This window comes from Cibotium barometz, chromosome 25, assembly GCF_041138505.1.
Source record: "Cibotium barometz isolate CiBa-2024 chromosome 25, ASM4113850v1, whole genome shotgun sequence".
NCBI lineage: Eukaryota > Viridiplantae > Streptophyta > Polypodiopsida > Cyatheales > Cibotiaceae > Cibotium > Cibotium barometz.
Window position 1 is genome coordinate 47,762,427 of NC_141070.1, and position 16,140 is coordinate 47,778,566.

A 16,140-nucleotide genomic window follows, 5' to 3' on the forward strand; every position below is an offset into this window, starting at 1 on the left:
TATTATTTATTGGTTTATTGTCAGACTAGGTGATGAAAAATAGATAACATGTGCATAAAAGTTACGACAAAAATAAACTTAAATAAAAAATATTAAATAAAACTTGATGACATAAAATAGAATCTAAAAGTAAGAAAGTCTTACATTAATGTATTGTTAGCTACAAAATGAAAAAGTTAAGAAAATTAGAGAATTTAAAACAATTTGTAAATAACTAAAAATGAAATCATTCGGTAAAGATGAGGACTTATCGTGCATAAGTCAACCTGATAATTGTTGAAAGCTCAACGCAGCTCCATGGTAGAAATCGTCGATATAACCTGCACATCATGCTTACACCACACATAACAGCATGCCTACCCTCATGCACAAACTCAAGTTTATAAACTACTTGAGTGAAATAACTGCACAGCGTAGAATAACGTTGGCCTTGAGTTAGGTGCATAATCTAAAAATTTACCCAAGTAGTGAATCCTTGCATAACTAATGGCACATCTAAAATCATTAAATCCAAACAATTTGGTCATGACCATTTGCTAAAGATACCATATGACAATGGTCACTCTTGGTCTCAAAAAGTTTAAGTATTTTTTTACTAATGCATAGGCTAGAAAATTGTGTATTGCACCAAGATATTGTCTTCTCCTCCTCTCTTCTTCTTCTTCTTCACCTTCTTCTTCTTCTCTTCTTTTTTTCCTTCTTCGTCTTGTTCTTCTCTTCGTCTTCTCCCCTCTTCTTCTTCTTCTCCTTCTCCTCCTCTCTTCTTCTTCTTCTTCACCTTCTTCTTCTTCTCTTCTTTTTTTCCTTCTTCGTCTTGTTCTTCTCTTAGTCTTCTCCCCTCTTCTTCTTCTCCTTCTTTTCCTCTTCTTCTTCTTCTTCTTCTTGTTATTCTTCTCCTCCTCCTTCTCTTCCCTCTTCTTCTTCTTCTTCTTCTTCTTCTTCTTCTTCTTCTTCTTCTTTTTCTTCTTCTCCCGTGGCTCACCACACATTACCACGCAGCTCTCTTTTATCCCATATCTTGTTTATGTTGAAATTATATGGTTATATTAGAGATAAGATATGTATGTGTGTGTGTAGCAAATCATCTCATGTTGAGATAAGGTTTGTGTGTACCAAACCCTAGCCTAGAAGCTATAAAGGGATCAACTCTCTCTCATATTATGTGAGAGGAGAAAGGTATATTGTAAGCCTTGTTTTTAGCTAAAGCATATTCATAAGCTTTTTGTTACATTTTGTCTCTCTCTCTCTCCATGTTTAGCTTATCCTTATCCTCCTAATTTTGCTCTCATCCAAGTTTCTCAAGTTGGTATCGGAGCTAGGCTCTTTCTTCACTCCCATGATAGTTATTATGCAGAATTTTTCAGTGACTTGCTTAACATTTGCTCTCTTTACTAATCTTACTCTATTAGCTAAACCAACTTTATTAATCATGTCTTATGCCATCTTTGAGCCGCCATAGCCATCACATTCCCCATGCATCCTAAGATTCACATGGTATCAAAGCCTTGTCCACCACTGACCCCTCTCAGCCCCAACATGACTAATTAGCTTAGTTAAATACTAATTTTACTAAATTTTTACTAATTAAGTCACTAATCCCAAGTTTATCCAAAACGAAGAAGGAGAGACTGACCTTGTAGATGCTTGTTCTCTCCACAACATAGCATCTCAAGCCAAACCCTCTTAGAGGGGTTTCGAGGACATCAGGGCGACCTAGCTTGTGACTGCAAATCCCCAAAAAAATGCACAAAATCGGCATTGCAGTCCATGCGTATAAAAATCGAGGAAAATGACAAATTCCCGAAACTCACAGCAAATCGGCACAAATCAAGTCACACGTGGGGGGTCTTTCGGTGCTACGAATCGAATGGCGGCCTCATGAACTCATTTGGAGCACTCCCGTGTGAGATCTCAGCCTGCATGTTCTATTTTGCCCACTTTTTATTACGCTTTAATTAACCCTTCTTAATCTTTGAATAATATCACTAATACCTATGCTCAGTAGGTTAATTTCATTTTCATTTTATGCTCTCTGAGTTCTCCACACCCCTTAGCTTGTTTGTTCCTTTTTCACTTCCGTTTGCCTTCTCAAAAGCGATTGCTTTTACTTGTTGCCTGTGTACTAATTACTAGTGTGTGTTTAAGCTTTTAATTAAGCTCTTAATTTTTGTACATATATTTATAAAATATAAATTTCCTTTGTCAAGCAAAGCTCTGTGATTATGTATGCTTATGGTACGCACATGCGAGTCAAAGATGGTGATGTTACGTGGATGATGATGTCCATGATATGCAATGAAGATGTTGAGAATGCCATGTTGAGAAATGTGGTGCCATTGAGTATAGGGAAGGTAGGGAGTGAGTAAGAATCAAACACCTAACAAGCAACCACATAGGCAAGCAAGGATAATCCCACATATGGAAGCCTAAGAGCATGTACCCAACTCCTATAAAAGGGATCCATTTTCAAGCAATGAACACATTGCTTTCACTTATCTCAAGTCTCTCCAAGCTAATTCATCTTGGTGTCTAATTGTACTGGAGTGCATCTTAATTAGCACACACACTCATACACCACGAGTAAGCTAAGGCTTCATCCACCTGAATTCATCTTCTTCATCACCATCTCCATGGCTATGGCAAACTCTAGATCCATGTTTTCTAACATGGTATCAAAGCTAGGGTGAGGCTCTCCGTTAGCTTAGGTTTAGCCCACATTATTCCCCCTTAGTCTTTAATCGCCAAATCTCAGTTCCATTACTATTAGCCACATCTTGATGGATTTTAAGCATGAGCATCTTGCATTTAATTTTTTAGATAGGTAACCACATCCTGTTGGATTTTAAGCATATTTTCTTTTCCAACTTGTTTTGCATGCCTTTTTTGTTTAGTTACTTTCTTTTTGGAGGTTACTAATCTGTTATTTTAGAGTGGTCTCTTATGCCTCCATATCTAGATATCTTTTCTTGTACTATTATTTCTTCCACTTGTGCAAGCTTGGTTTACATAAGGTCGAGGCAGCCCCTTTCAAGTGAAAGCTCTTTTTCATGATCCACTCAGCTAGATTTCTTTATTTTAAGTTGTTTTTGCTACATTTAGACCTATGCCTTTTGGGCCTCGACGAACTCTTTCTCCCTAGACGCAAACTTTGAGCTTGCCTTCTTTAACTTTCTCCTCTCTGGATTATGCGGTTTTCTTCTCCTCATTAATGGACTTTGTGAGCTCCATGTCTCTTTCTTTAAGGGTGTCCAAGAGGGTACAATATCAATTGGCCTAGTTCTTCATTAAACTACCTTTTTCTTTGTATACACACACCTTTAACATGGAGGGAAAGAAGGGGTTGAATCCAGAGTTCTAGGGTTCTCTCTACTATCAGCACAAGTCACACGTCGTCACATCAAGACCATTTAACCCCCTCTCTTCATCCAATGTTATTTGTCTTACATCTTCGATCTCCAGAATTGCCAATTCAAATCACTCTCAAGATGAGGAACGAGGCAAGGAAAGTGAGAATGAATAAATCATAATGGACCAAAGGATAAGCTTCTTGAAATGGCCAAGAAAGCCATGGAAGGGAAGTATAAATTCAAAGGATTAGAATAACCCTTTCCCGATAAGTTACAAGACTATTCTAACCTGAGAGAGAAAATCTCGAGGTTGAACGACACACACAAATTGGTGCAGTAGACCCAGCTAGAGATAGAAGGGTATTTGGGATCGATTTCCTTGTTCCCATCGAGAACCCTTGTTAAAATGCCATTAGAGCCTATCATAGAGGGGAGTGTCTCAAGTTAGGAACCAGAGGAGGAGTCACCAAGGAAGGTTGAACCACGATTGCCCACTACAACTCACAAAGAGTATGAAAACAAAACAAGAACATTGAAAGAGCTCTTGGAGCTTAATGAAACCGAGAATACAAGGTTGCTCCGTGAGCACATCATAAGAGAAAGTTTCAACCAAGAGAGGAAATATGCCCTTGGAGAATTCCTAATGGGAGGATACACTGAGAGAATACCTTCAGAATGGGCATGGGTGCCATGTAAATCAAAGCCTAGCTCATTAACTGACTACACTATCCTACATGGGTGTGGATGATGACTCAATGATAGTTGCTAATGTGCCATCTCTAAGAAGGGAAATAGGAACCTCAAAAGCAATCCTCTTAGCCCCAATCACGAAAGTCAGTGGCTCAATAAATAGCCTGTTAACTAGAAGCTTGGGATGAAGTCCATCAGTGGATGAAAGAAAAGCTCAAACCAATTGGAGAAATTGAGGAGATAGACCAAACTAAAATAGATAAACCATGATGGACATTCAAGTATGTTTCAATTAGTGTAGTTGGAGAAGTAATATGAGGGTGATGATATGAATGCCATCATTCCAATCAAATTGAGAGGAGTAACCACCATTATGATCCTTAACGAGGGAGAGGGAGAGGGAGAGAGAGTGAGAATCGCAACAAAATACATGTGGTAAAGATGGGGAAGCAAGCTCCTTAAAAGAGCAAAAATAGTCCTCAATCAATCCTTAACGGGGGAGAGGGAGTGAGCATTACAACAAAAGACATGTGGTAAAGATGGGGGGGCAAGTCCCTTAAAAGAGAAAAAATAGTCCTCAAGCTAGTGGGAATCTTGAAGGACATAGATGTAACATCACGTGGCCTAATCTACAAGCATACATATTTTGTTGTTGTTGACTTTGGAAGGCCACCAATTACGATGTAATTTTGGGGAGACCATCCATGCACCAATTGTCTATGATTCATGATTGGGGTTATGATGTCATTCACCTCTGTGAAGAGGGGAATACCATTAAGGTAAACCTAAAAGACCATAAGTACAAAAAAGAAGTCTCCATAACACTGATGACTTAGGGTTAGATACGACTGCTCACTTGGACTTAATACACATGCACCACTTCAATGGAAAAAAAGTGCTAAAATATGCGAGTTAAAAGTGAAGCTCCCATAACTTCACTAACAATCCTTGAAGAGAAGGAAAACTAGATGCACTTACTAGCCATGATATATGCATGCCTTATATCAATGGGAACACAATTTTATGATGAGAACGGTAGAGACATAATTCCAATCAGAAATGTGACCCCAATGTTTCCAAAAATAGAGACACCAATTCCTCCGAGAAAGGAGCAATAAAAAACGAGGAATAAGTTTTCCAAAGAGCCAAAAATGTTACTAATCAAGGGCTTAAGTGTAGGTTCAATACTAAGAAGCTCCTCAAAGAACAATAATGACAAAGGAGAAGTGTCACCAACACCAGGCCCTTCTTAGAGAATTCCTCCAAAAGAGAGAAGCTATACTCAAAAGAGTTAAGAAACTAGCAAAGATTAGAGCTAGAGACCCACCAAGCCTCAAGGGAAGAATAGTACTTATAATATGTAGAAGCCTTGAAGATAACTGAGGAATTGTGCTCTAGCTGGAAGGATTTAATGAAAAGACCCAATGTAAATGCCATGAAAATAGATCCTGATATAGCTGAAGTCATGTTGATGTCACATTACTCTCTTGGGATGGGACCCGTTTAGGCACCAAGGGAGGAGGGTGTTGAAAATGTGGTGCACAAATGTATGTGTGCATGTCACTTAGCCTACATCATTTAGCCCCACCAATGATGTAGGCTAAGTGATGTATATGTGTCTCCATCAAGGGGGGCAAAGAATGCCATGTCATGTATGTCAAATTACTCTCTTGGGATGGGAACCGTTTGGGAACCAAGGGAGGGTGTTAAAAATGTGGTGCACAAATGTATGTGTGCATATCAAGCCATGTAACTATCATGTGTAAAAATACAGTGTTTATCATCTAATGCATCAAAATTGCTCCTGGAGGACTGGGGAAGCTATGCCAGAACATTGCAAATTTAGGCTCTGCGTAGCGGCGATGTAGGCTCAAAATTTGCACTGTTCTGGCACTGCTCCCCTAGCCACTCAGGATCGTTTTTGATACATTTATAATGAAGTTGAGTACACTAATTGTGAGAAACAATAGTTTATAAGATAAAAATAGCTTTAATCATGTGTAAAATTACATTGTTTGTCATCCAATGTATCAGAATTGCTCCTGGAGGACTGGGAAAGCTATGCCCAGGAACAGTGTGAATTTAGGCTCTGCAATGGCGATGCAGGTTCAAAATTCGCACTGTTCTGACGGCACTGCTCCCCCAGCCACTCACGATCATTTTTGATAATGAAGTTGAGTATATTAATTATAAAAAATAATAATTTACAAGATAAAAATACCTTTAATCATATGTAAAAATACATTATTTGTCATCCAATGCATTAAAATTGCTCCTGGAGGGCTAGGGAAGCTATGCCAGAAAAGTGCGAATTTGGGCTCTACAACAGCGGTGCAGGCTCAAAATTCGCACTGTTCTGGCACTACTCCCCCAGCCACTAAGAATCATTTCTGATGAGTACATTGATTATGAAAAACAGTAATTTATAAGATAAAAATACCTTTAATCGTGTGTAAAAATATATTATTTATCATCCAATGCATCAGAATTGCTCCTGAAAGAGCTGAGAAAGCTGTGCCAAAATAGTGCGAATTTGGGCTCTACAGCGACGGTGTAGGCTCAAAATTCGCACTGTTTTGGCACTGCTCCCCCGAGCTCCCAGGGTCATTTCTAATGCATTCACAAAAACATAGATGGTACAAACTAGAAAAAACAATGATATACTTGATGAAAATAAGTTTTGAAAAACTGTATTATATTCATAATAAGAAGTTATACATCATCTTTACAAAAGCTTTCTTACAATATTGAGCTTCCTTCTCTTGTTATTGGGCAGAGTGTGCTCAAGGAGTGATTGGTCTATTTCTTGAGGATCCTCTATGCCTATGCTTTTGGCTATACCTATACGAGCAAGAAGCTTACCCCTAAATCCAGAACCAAAAACATCAAGGCAAGGGATTTTTTAATCAAAACTATACATTTGGTGCTCTATGCCATAGAGGCTACACAGAGCACCTTAGAGAGGGCTTTCAAAAAGCAGATTGAGGGGTGTAGTCCTTGTGGATAATGGCGATGCCATCCCACACAGGAAGCCGACCAAGATAGTGCGCCAACGCAGCATCATGTCCATGGACCTTGGCCTGGTCTCTGTCTGCTGTGCTGCCGGCCGCCTCTCCCAGCAAATGCGTTAATTTCAACCACCCTCTGCAATCAAAGGAAAAATCTAAATATTTTCCTATACATAATTCCCATGGTTGTCCCCTCCTTACGCTTCCCAGTTTGTAAAAATATAGAAAGTGGCACAATAACTAGAAAGTGTAAGGGTTAATTCTAGACATCTAGTGGAATCAGATATACCTTTCTTCTCATCAACTTGAAATGTGACGAGTGCCAACGATGTGCAAAGCCATAGAAGAAGGACATGATGCCACTGCATTCTCCTATTAGAGTCGACTAACCTTTCGAAAAGTGGAGCTTAAATTTCATTGGTCCTATTAGTTCTGCTACATGTGGAACACAAGCACGCTTCATCATCCCCACAGATTATGTAACTAAATGGAATGAAGCAAGAGCTTCACGAAAAGCGGATGCCATGGTGACTACTAAGTTTCTCTATGAGAACATCATTACACACTTTGGATGTCCATTTGAGCTAGTGCGTGATCAAGGTAAGCATTTTATCAACAATGATGTAATAAAAAATCTCACTAACCTATTCATGATTGCTCACATAAGTCAATGCCATATTACCCACAGGAAAATGGCCAAGCAAAGAGCACCAACAAGGTTCTTATTTCAATAATGACAAAGATTATTGAAGCTCGACTCACTTACTAGGAGTCTAAGCTCACAACAGCTTTATGGGACTATCACACATCATACAAAGTTGTAATTAATTACATGCCTTTTAAGATGGTGTACAGAGTTGAGACAGTAATGCCTTGGGAGTTCATGATCTCTACCTTAAGGGTATCTATAAGTGAAAAGCTTGATGGTAATAAATCGGCTATTTGTTTTAGAAAAACTCACTGAAAAGAGACGAATTGTAGTGAAAAACATGCTAACAGAAAAGGATTGAGAAAGAAATGGTTGACAGAAACCTCAAGGACAAGGAGATCAAGGTATGAGATCTTATACTCATGTATGGGGTCCACAGTTGAAAAGAAAAAGCTTAAATATACTAAAAAGGTACCATTTTAGGGTTTGTGAAGTTACTCTACAAGATACTATATGTGTTGAGACTCTTGACAAAGTTAAAATTATTGGTTTCCTTAATGAAAGTAAGTTTAAAAAATACTCTAGACCTCTTACTGAAGAATCCTTACATGCTTCACATGACAAGAAAGCCGCCAAGTAAAGGGCAGCTCAAAAGAAGACCCAAGCCCAAGAGGAGGCAAGGGAAAGAGGAGCCAAACTACAACAACAACAAGAAGGGAACCTTAGACTTACTGCACAAGCCTTTGTGGGAGAAGTTGAAGGGGACACAGAGGAGCACATAGTGCCTCTACGAACATCCATTCAACTGCCTAGTCCTTATGGTAAGTGTTTTATAATGCATTGCTTGATATGGGGGCTAGTCATAATATAATTTCCTTCAATGCATGGAACCCGTTGGGAAAACCCCAACTCGTAGATACCCCTTAAAGGTGAAAGGTATCCATGGTAGAAATAACAAGGTTCTTGGGCTATTATAAATAGAGATATACTGTGATGGCAGCAAGCAACTGATGGTGGTGGCAAACTTCCTAGTTATGCTTGTCAGAAGATTACCTAAACCAACGCTATAGAATGTATGATTGACTGGTCGATAGGGTGTGTCTTTGTGGGTGAAACCATAACTGAACAATCTACTCATAAAACTCTGCCACCTCTCACTATTATCGAGGGTTGCAAAGAGGGGAAGCTTCAACATCTATAAAATCTATGGAAGCTTCAACTCCCTCTCACTATTATCGAGGGTTGCAAAGAGGGGAAGCTTCAACGTCTATAAAATCTATGGAAGCTTCAACTCCCTCCACTTCAATGTCCAATATTCAAAAAACTCTTGATCCTTCTACCTGCACACAATAGACACCTGCATATCAAAAGAACAAATAGATTTGACGGGCTACAAAGCGATAACCCAAATCTACCTAGAAATCGATTCCCAAGGTTTCTCAATCCATACCACCTCAACCGACAAGAAAGGAGGACCTCAACACAAGAATTAGCATAGGAAGTCCAAATCATAGGTTACCCCAAAATGGATCCCCAAATGCTTATTAAAAGCTTAAGTCTACTACGAGAGTAACCATTGTATTTGGATACCAAAACATAAAAGTATACTCCTAGTCTCACTACCGCCACTTACCAATTTCCAAACCTCCTCATCAATGATGGACAAAGGCTTCAATGGCTCAAATGCCAATAAAGGAAAAGCTATTGTAAAAGAACCTTCACTACTAACGCCCAAAAAAGTTTAGATCCCAAAGAGAAACCCTATCACACAAGACATGGTGATCATTGGTGAAGCCTCTACATCGCTAAAGGTTACAAAACCATTGATGGCTATCCAAGCCCCAACGCGAGCAACCCACGTTAACTCCATTGCTCATCAATACTGGTGAAACCATAAGCTCCATCCGGTCTTATGAGAGCCCTTTACCGTGCCATTAAAGCTGGAAGTTGACCTACCACCATAACAAGGAACAAAGAGAGCTCCTAGTAGCCAACAAACATTGATGGAGCAAAGTTGGAAGGAATAGTTGCAAAAAACCTACAATACCTTCCATGAGGTCAAGGTATGATAGAAAGTAGGAAGGGGGGACTTATGCTAAATTCTTTACTTTTTTCCTCCATGTTTTGCTCCTCGACAAAATTTATGTCCATATAAAGAGGGAGCCTATTGGAAAAAAGCTAACGCATGACAATCTAGCTTAACTCAACAATGCACAATAATATAGCAACTATACACATACTAAAAAACTAACTAACCATACACATTTCAAAAAAAAAATGATGAGAAGGAGCACATATCAAATAGAAGAATGAAATACGACTTTGTTGTGACTATAGGCCATAAGCATGGACTTTTTGTGGACTGACACAAGTGACCCTATCCTGGACCTAGATTTCCACCAAGAATGGTACTATTGAGGGCAGATAAGTATTCCCCCTTTCCAGACCCACTCACACTATTTTTATGCACCACTAGGGGAGAGATGTTGTGGAGCCACTGTTCTACCTACAATTCTATCCCCTTGCACCATGCATTACCTAACTATAGGCATTGCATGTTGTATGCGGCATCCTCCTTATGTTGGCTTCAACAAGAAGAACATTTATCGTCTATTATGCAAGCTTGATTGTGGTTGTTCTCATTGTCCAATCTGTGTTGCAATCATGTTTGACTATCTATCACCTTCCAAGGATGATTTGTTTTAGCATTGTACATGTAGTCATAACATAGAAGTTACACCCCCGATAAGACTCAACAACCCTTTACATTCATTATAGGTCCATGGCTATCCACCCATGACCGCCTAGGCTTATGCAAATACTTAATCTAAGAATACAATATCCATTATTAATCATGTGGCACGCATTTCATAGACAAGCGGTGATCACACACGTAAAATATACAATGACACTGGAGAGGTTTCCAATGAGGGTTAACATGCCCCCCTTCCTGATGTAGATTTCATCCTCGGAATATGTTGATGAAGATTGGTTGAGGCTATTGCTAGATGTATGAAATGTCAGAGGTCTTGGAAGGTGTGTAAGGCAACATGGTACCACGAATAAGGTGCATTTAAGCAAAATGCAAACACCAATCAAGCAGTGGTGGAGGGGAATGATATTTAACGACTGGTAGGACAAGGGTAATATGAAGATTGGTCCAAATTTAGTCTAATCTAAGAAGGAGTAAAAAGCATGCCTTGGGTTATGACATTAGTTTTGACACACTATCCTTTGGTGAAACCATCTCTAGCTATTATCTAGCCTCATAAATGAAACTTCTTTAAGTGGTTATTATAACCATTTGTTATTTTGATTCTAAAAATATTAAAGTAGGGCACCACTCTCTAGAGCAAAGACCTCATACAAGAGTATCTAAGATCCGCTAAGTACCTCCACACAACCATGGTTTTTTTTCCCCTTTATTGATAGATTTTTAGCCACAAGGTCCCATCCCATGGAGATCAAGCTTCGGTCCCAAGGCTACATCCCTAAGAGCCAAAAGTCCTACCTAGATCACACATGATGATGGTTTGCGGGTGATTATTTTTTTGCTTTTGTTTGTTTTTTTTAAATTTATTTACATAAACTAGTTTCACTTTCACAATTCACCTAGGAGACTCTATTCTAACTAAAGCAGGCACACTAAGGAAGATGGAGTACTTGGCATGCTCTAAGGTCGATCTCAAGGAAGATTGAACTAGGACCAGGGCCTAAATGTTACCAAAAGTAATAACTAGAAAATTGATAGATCAGATACCTAACCATGCAAGCATGCACTCAAACAAACAGTAGATGGAGAATTATAAAAAGATTGAAATAAATGCAAAAGGTGGGGATGGGTTAGAATACACCTGGGCAATGAGGAAAATCCTGTCCATATCGAGATTGCACGTCCACGGCATGTTATAATTCTTGATCTACTCTACATGACTACACCTCAAAAACCTGTAAATCATACTATCTAGCAAGCTCACCATAGTTTATAAGCATGCTCTGATTATTGATCGTGTCATTGTGGTGTCTCTCCTACCATGGACTACCATAGCCCTGTCTTGTAGCGCCTAGAGATTCAAAAGTTATTAATTCTATTAAAAGTAAGTCCATCAAGCTGGTAAGGTCAATTTAACCATAAAATCAAAACCTCATCCAATCAACCCCTACCATAACCTATAAAATCAAAAGCCAAAGAGGCAAAAGTCTAACCAAAAGGGGAAAAGCTTCATAAAAAATCAAGGAGACACTGCAAGAGAAACCAAAGGCTAGCACAAATACCTCCAATCTTGCTACCTTACTCTCTCCTAAAGGCCCAAGGAACCAAATAAAGCAAGTGTGGGTATTAAAGGCACCAAGGAAGCCAACTTATGTGCCTGCCAAATAGCCAAAGCCCAAGAACAAAAAGCCAAAACATGTATGGATTCCAAAGGAAAGTATCCCCAAAATTTTGAGAAAAGTTGATGACAAGCTAGTGTGGATTTTGAAGCAACAAAGAAACCAAATTTCATACAATGATTCAACCACATAGGGATGGGTGACCACACAAGGTACTCTAATAGCTCAACAATACCACCAAGGAAGTGTTGCCATATACATAGGCAGTGATGTGTGTGAACACACTAAGGACCGCCGGGGCACTTTTTCCCTCTTTAGGAGGTTTTTTCCCCCGGCTTGTATATACGCCCATCCTTCTAGGGCTAACTTATCTTTTGTACATTGACACAATCTAATACACTTTGTGTTGTGTGCATTCTTGCTTCTTCTTCTCCAAGCTTTGTGTGCTTTCCTACAACCCTAATTCCAACAATTGGTATCAGAGCAGGCATCGGCTCCCAGGGCTACACCGTCAGTACCCTCCGACTCACGTTCTCCGATTGAGGTGAGTTTTCACGAGCGCTTGCAGGTCCCTACACTCTGCAAATATGCCCGTAGGGCTCAGCGTTCTCAGAATTTGCATCTGAGGTCGTTTCGGGCTCCGTTTTTGCATTTCAAGTTCTGCACAGCTGTTTTCGTCATTTTCTGCAGAAATCTCGACAGTGCAGTTTTCTGCAAAACAGGCATTCGTGTTCTATTGTGGACCGTGCTACATAGCACAAGTTGTCTTCTGTTCAGTCTTTGCTTCATTACAGGTAGCTTTTGCATCAGTTTCAGTCAGTGGCCATGGCTGATAACAGCAATGATGTATTTCGCATGTTGTCTGCTGAAGACAAACTGGATGGAGACAGCAACTACCCACTTTGGGCATACATGATGCAGCATGTTTTGGTTGCAAAAGGAGTGTGGAACATTGTGCAGGGTATGGATGTACGTCCAGGTTCTGTGGATGTAGGATCTGTTGAGGATGTTGCAGGTTCTAGCAGCTCTACTGTTGCTGCTGTTTTACCCACTGCTGAACAAGCTCGTTGGGATGGTAAAGATGCGCAGGCTCATGCCTTGATTGCACTTTCTGTCAAACGGAACATCACCCCACATATTCGTTCAGCTAAAACAGCAAAACAGGCTTGGGATATTCTAGCTGGTTTGTATGCAGGTCGTAATGAGGCAAAAATTGCTTACCTGCGTAAAGAGCTAGAATTGAAGATTATGCAAGAAGATGATGACATGAATGTTTTTCTTGCTGAGATTAAAGATCTCAAAGAACAGTTGATATCTGCAGGTGAGATTATTCCTGATCATTCTCTTGTGCAGACTGTTCTTGATGCTTTACCTGAGACATATCAGACTTTTGCTTCCACGTGGAGACTTCTTAATGAGGACAGACCTGATGCTGTCAAGTATGATACTTTAGTCAACAAGCTCTTGCAAGAAGCGCAGTCCAGGCAAAACAGGGCCAGGCAGCGTGCAGTTGATCAAGCATTTATGGCTGCCCAGCAGCAGAGAAGAAGTGGTAAGGCAGCCCCTTCCACGGTTTCTTCTCCTATTAGTAGGTCTGCAACTTCTTCTACTTCCACAGGTAGCAACAATAAGTCTGAGAAGGCTCTTGATAAAGGCAAGAAAAAGACCAGGTGTGCAACTATTGTAAGGCAAATGATCATGTCATTAAGAATTGCCCTAAGCTAAAGGCTAAAGAGGCAAAGAAGAAAGAGTCAAATGCAGCCACAATAGCGGATGCTTCTACAAATGCAGATTCTGCAAATGTTGTGCAGGATACAGAATGGGCGTTTAGCGTGTATTGCCAGTATGACCCATCTGTACATGATGCATGTTTGGCAGTTTCTGTTGACTCTCATGTATGGTATTTTGACAGTGGTGCTACAAAGCACATTACCTCGCATCGTGATATGTTCACTTCTCTTGAGGCTGTCCCTAATGGGAATACTGTCACATGTGCCAATAATGCTTCTTACCCAGTGAAGGGCGTTGGTAAAATTATGCTTACGGCTGCAAATGGTAGCGCTTTCACACTTTCAGATGCTTTGTATGTGCCAGGGATAAAGAAGAATCTATTGTCTGTCTCTGCGCTTGCTAGACTTGGATTTGTAATCAAATTTGTGGATGACAGATGTACTGTTCATGATTTGACTTCTGGTGATACGATTATTGCATCTGGCACCTTGTTTCGTGGGCTGTATAGGCTCAATTCTTATGACAAGTGTGTGGAAGATTCAGCAAATGCAGTTTCTGATGAAAAGGCAGTTTCAGATGCAAAACTATGGCATGCTCGTTTTGGTCATTTGAACTTTGCTAGTTTGCTGCGTTTTGCAGAAATTGGATATGGTTGCTTCATTGCCCCCTCTTGAGGCACCATTGAAACATGTTTGTGAAGGCTGTATTTTGGGCAAAATGCAGCGTTCTGCGTTTCCAAAGGATGGTACTGTGCGGGCCACTCGCAAATTGCAGCTTGTACATAGTGATGTATGTGGGCCTATGCAAACTCCGTCATTTGGTAAACACTTGTACTTCGTGACTTTCATTGATGATTACTCAAGGCATGCATGGGTATATCCACTGAAGGCAAAGTCCGAAGTGTTATTGTGCTTCAAACAGTTTTTTCTTATGGTTGAAAATGTATCCAATTGTACTGTGGGCACCCTCCGTACTGATCGAGGGGGGGAGTACATGTCTAAAGAGTTTGATGCATTTCTGGCTAGTCGTGGGATAAAACACCAATGTACAGTGCCGTATACCCCTCAGCAAAATGGTGTTGCTGAGAGGAAGAACAGGTCACTTATGGAGATGGCACGATGTATGGTCAAGAGCCAAGCTTTGCCACATGCGTTTTGGCTTGAGGCTGTCATGTGTGCTGCATATGTACTCAACAAGTGTCCCACTAAGGCCTTGCAGTCTATTACTCCATATGAAGCTTGGCATGGCAGGAAGCCTTCTATTGGTCACTTGCGTGTCTTTGGTTGCTTGGCCTATGCTTTAGTGCCTGTGCAACAACGCAGAAAATTGGATGATAAGGCTGTCAAATGCATTTTTGTTGGTTACAGTGCTGAAAGCAAGGGTTACAGATTGTATCATCCACAGTCAAAGCGTATCTTGATTAGTCGAGATGTTGTTTTTGTAGAAGATGCTGTGCAGCCTTTGTTATCATGTACCAAAGAGACAGGTGTGAGCTCACGGGATGTATTTGATACATTGTTGCCTCTGTTTACAGGTGGGAATTCAAATGTAAGTCCTAATGAGGCAAATATTCAGCCTATGCAGATTTCAAACGATATCATAGATCAGCCTATTTCTGATGCAGATTTACAGGATGTAATTCATGAGGATAGGGCTGAAAATGAGCAGGCTAGAGGTATGCCTAAATGGCTGGTGCAAACCTTGCGTGATAGTAAGATTGATGCACCTATGCCTAGTCGTACTCGTTCAGGTTTTCAGCATGCCTCTTATGCATCAGATTGTTATGCTTTGGCTGTGTCTAATATGTGTGAAGAGGAAGAACCTCTTTCATTTGATGAGGCACAAAATTCAGAAAATTGGTTGGCTGCAATGCAAAGTGAATATGATGCCATAATGAAGAATGGTACATGGTCTTTGTGTGATTTGCCTATTAATAAAAAGGCCATTGGATGTAAGTGGGTTTTTAAGTTGAAACGAAAGCCAGATGGCAGTGTTGATCGCTATAAGGCTAGACTTGTTGCAAAGGGTTATGCTCAAGAAAAGGGCATTGATTTTGATGAGACCTTTGCTCCCACTTGTCGTATGACTACCATTCGTAGCATTTGTGCATTGGCAGCTCATAATGGTTGGAATGTACATCAGCTGGACATAAAGACTGCGTTCTTAAATGGAGATTTGCATGAGGAGGTGTATGTATCGCAGCCTCGTGGTTTTGTTCAAAGAGGGCAGGAAAACAAAGTGTGCAGGTTAAAAAAGGCTTTATATGGTTTAAAGCAAGCTCCACGAGCTTGGTATGAAAAGATACATGCATATTTGACTGCACATGGGTTTCAGAATAGTCCAACAGAAAGCACTTTGTATGTTAAACGTGTGGATGGTGTAC

General features: G+C 40.1%; 1 long non-coding RNA gene across 1 annotated transcript; it reads right to left on the bottom strand.

Moving 5' to 3' along the window:
• Positions 1-191: 191 nt before the first annotated feature.
• On the bottom strand, positions 192-1,943 carry LOC147624648 (uncharacterized). Its single transcript, XR_015269120.1, has 3 exons — positions 1,812-1,943; positions 1,634-1,724; positions 192-320 (listed from the first exon to the last, which is right to left on the bottom strand). It is a non-coding gene; the product is annotated as an uncharacterized LOC147624648 (long non-coding RNA).
• Positions 1,944-16,140: the final 14,197 nt, after the last annotated feature.